This window comes from Neophocaena asiaeorientalis, unplaced genomic scaffold, assembly GCF_003031525.2.
Source record: "Neophocaena asiaeorientalis asiaeorientalis breed wild unplaced genomic scaffold, Neophocaena_asiaeorientalis_V1.1 scaffold206, whole genome shotgun sequence".
In the NCBI taxonomy this organism is placed as follows: domain Eukaryota; kingdom Metazoa; phylum Chordata; class Mammalia; order Artiodactyla; family Phocoenidae; genus Neophocaena; species Neophocaena asiaeorientalis.
Window position 1 is genome coordinate 1,033,400 of NW_020174578.1, and position 7,753 is coordinate 1,041,152.

Below are 7,753 nucleotides of genomic sequence, written 5' to 3' on the forward strand. Positions count from 1 at the left end.
CCTATGGTTAACAAGTGCTTATTTGAGAATCTGCCGCATGCCATGCACTGGAAATTGAGCAGGGAAGAAGACAAGCATGGCGCCTGTCCCCTTGAAGCTTACATTCTAATTCTGCAGATTTCCTGGAGACAACAACTTCATATAACCTTCAAAAGAAAATGGAAAAGCATCAAGAAGAATTGCACCAGCCACTCTCATGGCATGTTAAATGCTCTAACGAAACCATCAGACTCTGATGACTGAAACAGACATGATAACCATGTGCTTTCAGGCTTCAGTGCCATCCCAGACAATCAAGAGACTAGGAAACAGAACCCCAAGGTTCCTCAGTCCAGTATGTAAAAGAGAGTTTGCCCTGATGACACTAGATGTAATTAATGATGAACAAAATAAGCCACATAAGACACTATATGTCATTTTAGTCTTTCGATAGATAACTCCTCCTCTAAACAAAAAGACATGCTCCAAATAAAATTATCGCCATTTTAAAAATTCCCCTGACGCGGTCATCAAGTCTTATGCTTTATTCAGTAATTAGCTGGACTGAAACCCTTCCATGCCTTTTTTTTTTTTTTTTTTTTTTGCAGTTCTGGTAGCAAATTGATAACCTTGGGCAATGTTTAATTAGCACCCTTAAAAATGGTTTGCTACATTAGTCAACTATGAAATAACCTCACCCAAATGCTTACGTTCAAACCGCATTTCAAATCCATCACCTGTTTTTACTGTAGGAACACAGCATCAGTCCAGGACTGTTAATGGCAGTGTTCACTGGCCTGGATTTAATTCATGCCCTGCACAGAGTGCTAGTGGCACATCTCTACGTTGCTGTTTCAAGTGGTCTGCCAGCCATTTGGTGTTGACATGTCTATTACCAGCAATAGCTCTGCTTCCATCCTTAACCCAGTGGAGATCATATTTAAAGATGAGCCTCCATAGGTCCAGGGAAGTCACCTGTGTTACTCAACATGAGGAAAGCCGGGGCTTCCATTGGGAAGGATGTTGTAGGGACCGTGCTTAACTGGCAGGACAGCTGGGCTAATCATGGGAGGTCACTCCTTCTTCATACCTCACACCCAAATCACACTTCTGAAGCATCTATTATTTAGCAAGTATGCTCATGTGACCTTATTTCATTTCAGGGTAAGACCAGGGATCAGGTAGTTGGAACTCCAGCACACAGATGAGAACACGAAGCATCAGGAGGCTGAAATAACTCACCCAGAGCTATAGAGGCACAGCCAGAAGCAGATCTCTGGTCACCTGCCTGCAGGTCATCTGCCACCACCTGGTGTCACTGTCAGCGCCAGCCTCTGTTCCACCAAACACCTCCTCACTTGTCTCTCTTTCCCAAGTTCTGTCTTCCTCCAGTCACATCTCTACACTGCAGCCAGAGTGACCTTAAAAGGCAACCCTGCTGGTGTAACTCTTCTACGCATGGCTTACCGCTGCCCTCAGGCGAAGGTCCCAGGTCATCCTGCAAGGCCCTGTGTCGTCTGTCCTCTGCCTTCCTCTCCTGTCTGCTCGCCGCGCCCCAGCCACCCTGCCACCTTCCAGTTCTCTGAACTCTCTTTGCTGTCTCAAGGCTTTTGCACAAGCTATGTCCTACAGCCCAGTCCCTACCCCTAGCACTTCCACTAGATCTGTCACCGGGCTTTCTGGGCAGCTACCAGGGAAGCTGGATCCCAGGCACTTCACTGAAGTCTGCCTTGGCCTCTCCCAGGATAAGGGCTGCATTGGTGCCCATGCCTGACTTGACGAGACCCATAGAACTCAGCCTTCGCCTTGGGGGAGAACGAAGTGGACAGTGGTGTTAGCGAGGGGACAGTGGTTCTCATGAACCAAGCAGCCAGCGACCTGGGAAAATGAAGCCAAAGAAATTTGGGAAGGGGTATAAATTTGATGCAATATATTATTACATTCATCATTCCACAATGTTAAGATGTTTCTTATGTCCTTGATGGTTCCAGAGCCCAAAGGCAGATGGATTATTCTCCCTTGGCTTGTGTGGTCCTTTTAGACACTGGAAGAAGTCGACTTAAGGAAAATCTATCAGGTACCTGGCATCGTTAAAATTGACCTTGCCTGATTTTCTGTTTTACCTTTACATACATGTTCTTTGCCTACAGGTCTGTCGTCTGATAGAGGGAAATGGGGATTCTTTCCTAGTCGAATGCGCTCCTCACGATCCGTTCTACAAGTGGGTGGCTTCTAGGAGTTTTCCCACCTGGGCTGGACTTGTTAGGATCCTACTCTAGCTCCATCTGGCAGCAAGACCCCTAATAATTCTGGCCTCAAAATTGTTCTGCAGAGCTAGGCATACACTCGCACAGGCTCAGAGCTGGAAAGAACCCTAGAAGACATTGACTCTGGTGCTAGAGGCTTATTTGATTAACGAGTAATCCTATTTGCAGAGAGACAGGACTCTACATACATGCCACAGACACAGTTAATATATTCATGTAGTTATATTCATTTAATTCCCCTAAGGCCACCAAACAATTTCAGAATACTTTCCCAGGCATCCAAACGTACCATTGACTAATGGCACGTGCATCTTACCTATCTGTTCAATTCTGAAATGTACCTACTGGAGAATTTCCTTTAGTTTCCGGTAACTAAAATGTGTGTCAATATAACTGCCCTGGATCAACGAAAAGTAAGTAGCATGGCATATGGACATGCTTGTGTCTGTTCACTTGGGCTGGGCCCCATGGAAATGGCCTTCTCTGCAAGATGTTCAATATCAACAATGTAAATGACATGGTTTCTGATGGTTCCTTCCAAAGTCAGGTATGACATTTTCCCACCGACAAAGCAAGGCTGCAGGAAGAGGACTTTACAGCGGCCTCTCCACTGGGGATGCTCTAGTCATAGCGCAAGACAGCCTGTTCTCTTGGCCCTCGTCCAGAAGGACCTGATCATCAACTCTGCCACTTAAAAGCGTTAACCCTTGGGCTTCCCTGGTGGTGCAGTGGTTGGGAGTCTGCCTGCCGATGCAGGGGACGCTGGTTCGGGCCCTGGTCCGGGAGGATCCCACATGCGGTGGAGCGACTAAGTCCGTGCGCCACGGCTACAGAGCCTGTGCTCTAGAGCCCGACGTGCCACAACTACTGAAGCCCGCGCGCCTGGAGCCCGCGCTCTGCAACGAGAGAGGCCACTGCAGTGAGAAGCCCGCGCACCGCAACCAAGAGTAGCCCCCACTCACCACACCTAGAGAAAGCCTGCACACAGCAACAAAGACCCAACACAGCCAAAAATAAATAAATAAAATTAAAAAAAAAAAAAAAAAGCGTTAACCCTTAAAAGCTACATGGCGCTCAAGACCAGCTTTCCTTCTGGGAACACTGAGGCTGGCTGCTTCCAAGCAGGGCTGTGACTAAGCCCTGCCTCACTTCAGTCATTTTCTCACATTATGTGCAGGGCAGTCCACTTCCCCACCAAGCTGTAAAGTCCTTCCTGGGCAGAGACTACATTAGTCATTTGCGTTTTCTTTCTCCTTCTCCAGTGCTTGGCCCTTCCTTGTTTCTTCAATCTCCTCTTACCATTTATTCTTACCACTCACTTATCTGCCTAACTCCACAACATTTCTTTCTTTCTTTTCTGGGGGAGGGGGAGGGGGGAGCTTTCCTGATGCCTCCAGACCCTTTTTGCTTATGGCAAGAATGGGTTTTGGTTGGCTGCACCACAGAACCCTGGCTGATGTTGGCAAGTACTACAACACGCCTTCAGCGCTCAGCAGAGCGTCTCAGAAACAGCCAGAGCCAGTTCGTGAGAAGAAGGAAGGGTAGTGAATGCTATACATAGTAGGAACTAACAGATTGCTGGCGCCATTATAGGAGACTTCTAATCTCAGACTTCTCTCTATATTTTTCTGCTACACTAGAAGGATGGGATGCAAAATTTCCCCTCACTTTCTGAGCCTCTGTCCTCCCTGTTCTCAAGGAAAGGAAAAGTAAAATTTTGGTTGCTAACAGTTCAGTTTAAGAACAAGTTTTGAGGCTTCCCTGGTGGTGCAGTGGTTGAGAATCTGCCTGCCAATGCATGGGACACGGGTTTGAGCCCTGGTCTGGGAAGATCCCACATGCCGCAGAGCGGCTGGGCCCGTGAGCCACAGCTACTGAGCCTGCGCGTCTGGAGCCTGTGCTCCGCAACAAGAGAGGCCGCGATAGTGAGAGCCCCCTGCACTGTGATGAAGAGTGGCCCCCGCTCGCCACAACTAGAGAAAGCCCTCGCACAGAAACGAAGACCCAACACAGCCAAAAATAAATAAATTAATTAATTAATGAAAGCTGAGCTGATGTCCTTCTAAAAAAAAAAAAGAACAGGTTCCCTGGAGTTTCCTGGCCATCCAGAGGTTAGGACTCGGCGCTTTCACTGCCGTGTCCCAGGTTCAATCCCTGGTCAGGGAACTAAGATCCCGAAAGCCCTGGTGTGGCCAAAACAAAACAAACAAACAAAAACAAGGTTTGAGGGGGGCAGTGGAGTGTGTTGGAGAAGCAGACAAGAGGAAGGCGCTTCATCTGTGACAGAAAGGGCTGTCCCTGGGCTGAGCAGTGGACCATGGGAGGAGCAAGAAGCGAGGCCTCAGAGAGGACAGCATGCTGCCTCTACAGAGACAGGAGCCCTGACCCACTCTGCCAGAGATTCCCTACCCCCCCCCCCCCCCCCGCGGGGAGCGCTCGGGCCTGAGGGGATGTTGTAGACAAGGACAAGAGATGCCCCACTGATGACCTAGAGGGACGGACGACAGAAAGCCAGGTGGTCCCCACTGTATCAGGCCCAGAACCCGGGAGGAGCCTGTAGAATGACAGGTTGAATTTCTTGGCAGCCTAGAGAGACAGATGTTTAGCATCAAAAAGAGAATGACTGAGAGAACATAAGAAGTGCGCTATTTCTTACACACCAGAATGTGTGACGCTCCATCCGTATGCCCGCCACGGTCATGAAGTAAACTGGAAACACTCAAGGTAAGTTTCGGTATTTACTCAGCCTGTGCACTCAGCTCTTGGCTGCACTACTAGTCTCCCGATTGGATCAGGAGGCGTGGTGTTTTTTTTGTGTTTTTTTTGCGGTACGCGGGCCTCTCACTGCTGCAGCCTCTCCCGTTGTGGAGCACAGGCTCCGGACGCGCAGTCTCAGCGGCCGTGGCTCAAGGGCCCAGCTGCTCCGCGGCACGTGGGATCCTCCCGGACCGGGGCACGAACCCGCGTCCCCTGCATCGGCAGGCGGACTCTCTGGAGGCGTGGTGTTTTCGTAACGTACAGAAACAAGGGAGCAGTGAGCCGTGCGGGTTCTCACCGGCTACACAGGACGATGCTCGTTCCTTACTCCAGGTCAGGAAGGGAGACCATGATGCTTCTCGCCTGGTGTTTAGCATTATTCTAAATCTAAGGTCAAATGCACGATGTAGCGTGCGCCCAGAATAGATGGTACTTCCTCAACTCTTTGCCTCTAATGATTTACTACAACCACCCTCCAGCTCAGAGGTCAAAGAATCAAGGAAAGGAGACCTCCCTCTTCAACTTTTAAATGAAAATCTACCAAAAAGATGTCAAGGTGAGAAAAGACATAAAACCACATCAATATATAAAGTATAAGATAAACGAACATTGTTGAATGCTCTTAATAAAAAACTGTCCATGCAGGGGGAGGCAGCCTCCTTATTCTAACCGGGTTCTAACCGGATTCTTTCCCTTACTGACCAGAAAGAGAGGAAGTAAAGCTGTACTATTGGTGGCAGGGCGGGGAAAACCAGAAAAATTCTCACAATTATTTCCTAGGAATAGCATCATGGAACAAAACAAAGCTTTGAATACAACGTGAAGTTTGAAAAGCAGGACGTCTCAGGGAACTCATAAGGTCCTGACCTAATGTCCCCACACAAGGGAGTAATGTTCACTGCAGGTCACGTTCAGCACGCAGTTTGTAGAACATCTCCCCAGCAGGAGTCAGAAGGTCACCTTGACAACTCATCTGACTCGTGGCATGACTGTGCGGGTGGGCCTTGGTGAAAGCACGTGGGGTTGCTGAGTAGCTACTACTGTATCACCCAGAGCAACCACACACAACCCCACTTCTGGAAGTACAGCCGAATCTCCAGGGGCAGTGGAAAACAGAAGACAGTTTCCCTCTACCTGCCTGATGTGACCACCGCAGAGACGCCTACGGTAAGTTCTACACCAGCGATGGTGAGACACATGGATAACAAAGCCAATAAGGTAAAAAAGTGGCCTTGAAAATACTGTTCACAATAGCGAAGGCATATCGCTTTGAGGAAAAGAAAGATTTGAGAGAGATGGCAGAGAAAAAAGTTGGCCAGAGTTTGTAACTGATGAGAACCCTGTTTCTCAGAGAATAGCCATTACAAGGAGCAAAATCACCTGGGCCACCTGCTAAAACCGGAAGACTCCTTGGCCCAGAAGCACAAAATCAGAATTGTGGGGGAGGGGAAGTGAATCAAGGAAATCTGCATTTTTAACTGGTTTTCCAAGTGATTCTTGAAGGAATACATAGTATGGGAAGGGAAGAAAGATGGTGTGGTCAGTCTATAAGTTCGGAGGACCACGGAGCACCCAAAAGGAAGGCTCTGAATGCAACCATAAAGACAGGATTCAAAAGGAAAAAAAGGTCAGGGCTAGAGTTACAGATCTAGGATGAATCTGAATTTCCTAATAAAATATAGGCAGATAATAACACTCAGAGGGCAAGTTTCTTTATATAGTCAATGTCCAGATACCTTCCTCTTTTGGAAGAACGCTTACTGTGTGGATTTTGGGGGAAGGAGGGCTCTACTTCTCACTATCAGAACCGAGAAACCAGCTATTCCCGCCTCTACCCGTCAGTGGCTGGAGTGTGAGGATGTATCAAGACCACGTCATTTAGGTGCTTCTACCGAGGACTTTGAGTCTTAAAGGAGAGTCTCAAAGATGCAAGAAAGATTGAATAAATAATTCACAGCACTGACCTCCGTAGTGTCAAGGTGCCCATGGTGATACCCATTCCAGACTCTTCTTCGGGTGGGAACTTGACTTCTGCTGAGTTATTTTTCGACGTATGACATTGCAGCCTCACCCCAGCCCTGAAGCTATGAACTACTCATATCTTTTTCAATAAATTCCTTTTCTGCCTAAGTTTATAAGATTTGGAGAACACTAAAGGACAAAAACAGAACCTATGATAACTTCCTCCGGATACTGGAAAGAAAGAAATACAAAGATATGAGACAGAGAAGGCATGCTCAGAGAGCAAAGGGTCAAAGCATTGCTTAAGATAAGGATTGAGGAATAAGCAATACCACGGAAATTAGGACAGAGTTTACTGAAGAAAGGGTTTGCGAGGATTGACTCCAATTCTGCAAGAAGCTCTACCGTGGGTAAAATGCTATCGAACAGCACTACAGAGATATCGTTCACAAAAGGAAGAGTCAGTCGCTGTGGCAAACTTCATGGCTGTCTTACTTTAAGAACTGGCCACAGCCACCCAAGTTTCAGCAGCCACCACCCTGATCAGCCAGCAGCCATGAACATCGAGCAAGACCCTCCACCGGCAAAAAGATTACGACTCACTGAAGGCTCAGATGATGGCTAGCATTTTTTTTAACCAATAGTTTTTAAATTAAGGTGTGTACATTTTTAAAATACGTAATGCTATTGCACACTTAATATACTACAGTATAGTGTAAACAAAACTTTATTTTTTTTAGCAGGAATCTATGTATTTTTTTTTTTATTATTTTCATTTTTTAAAATTT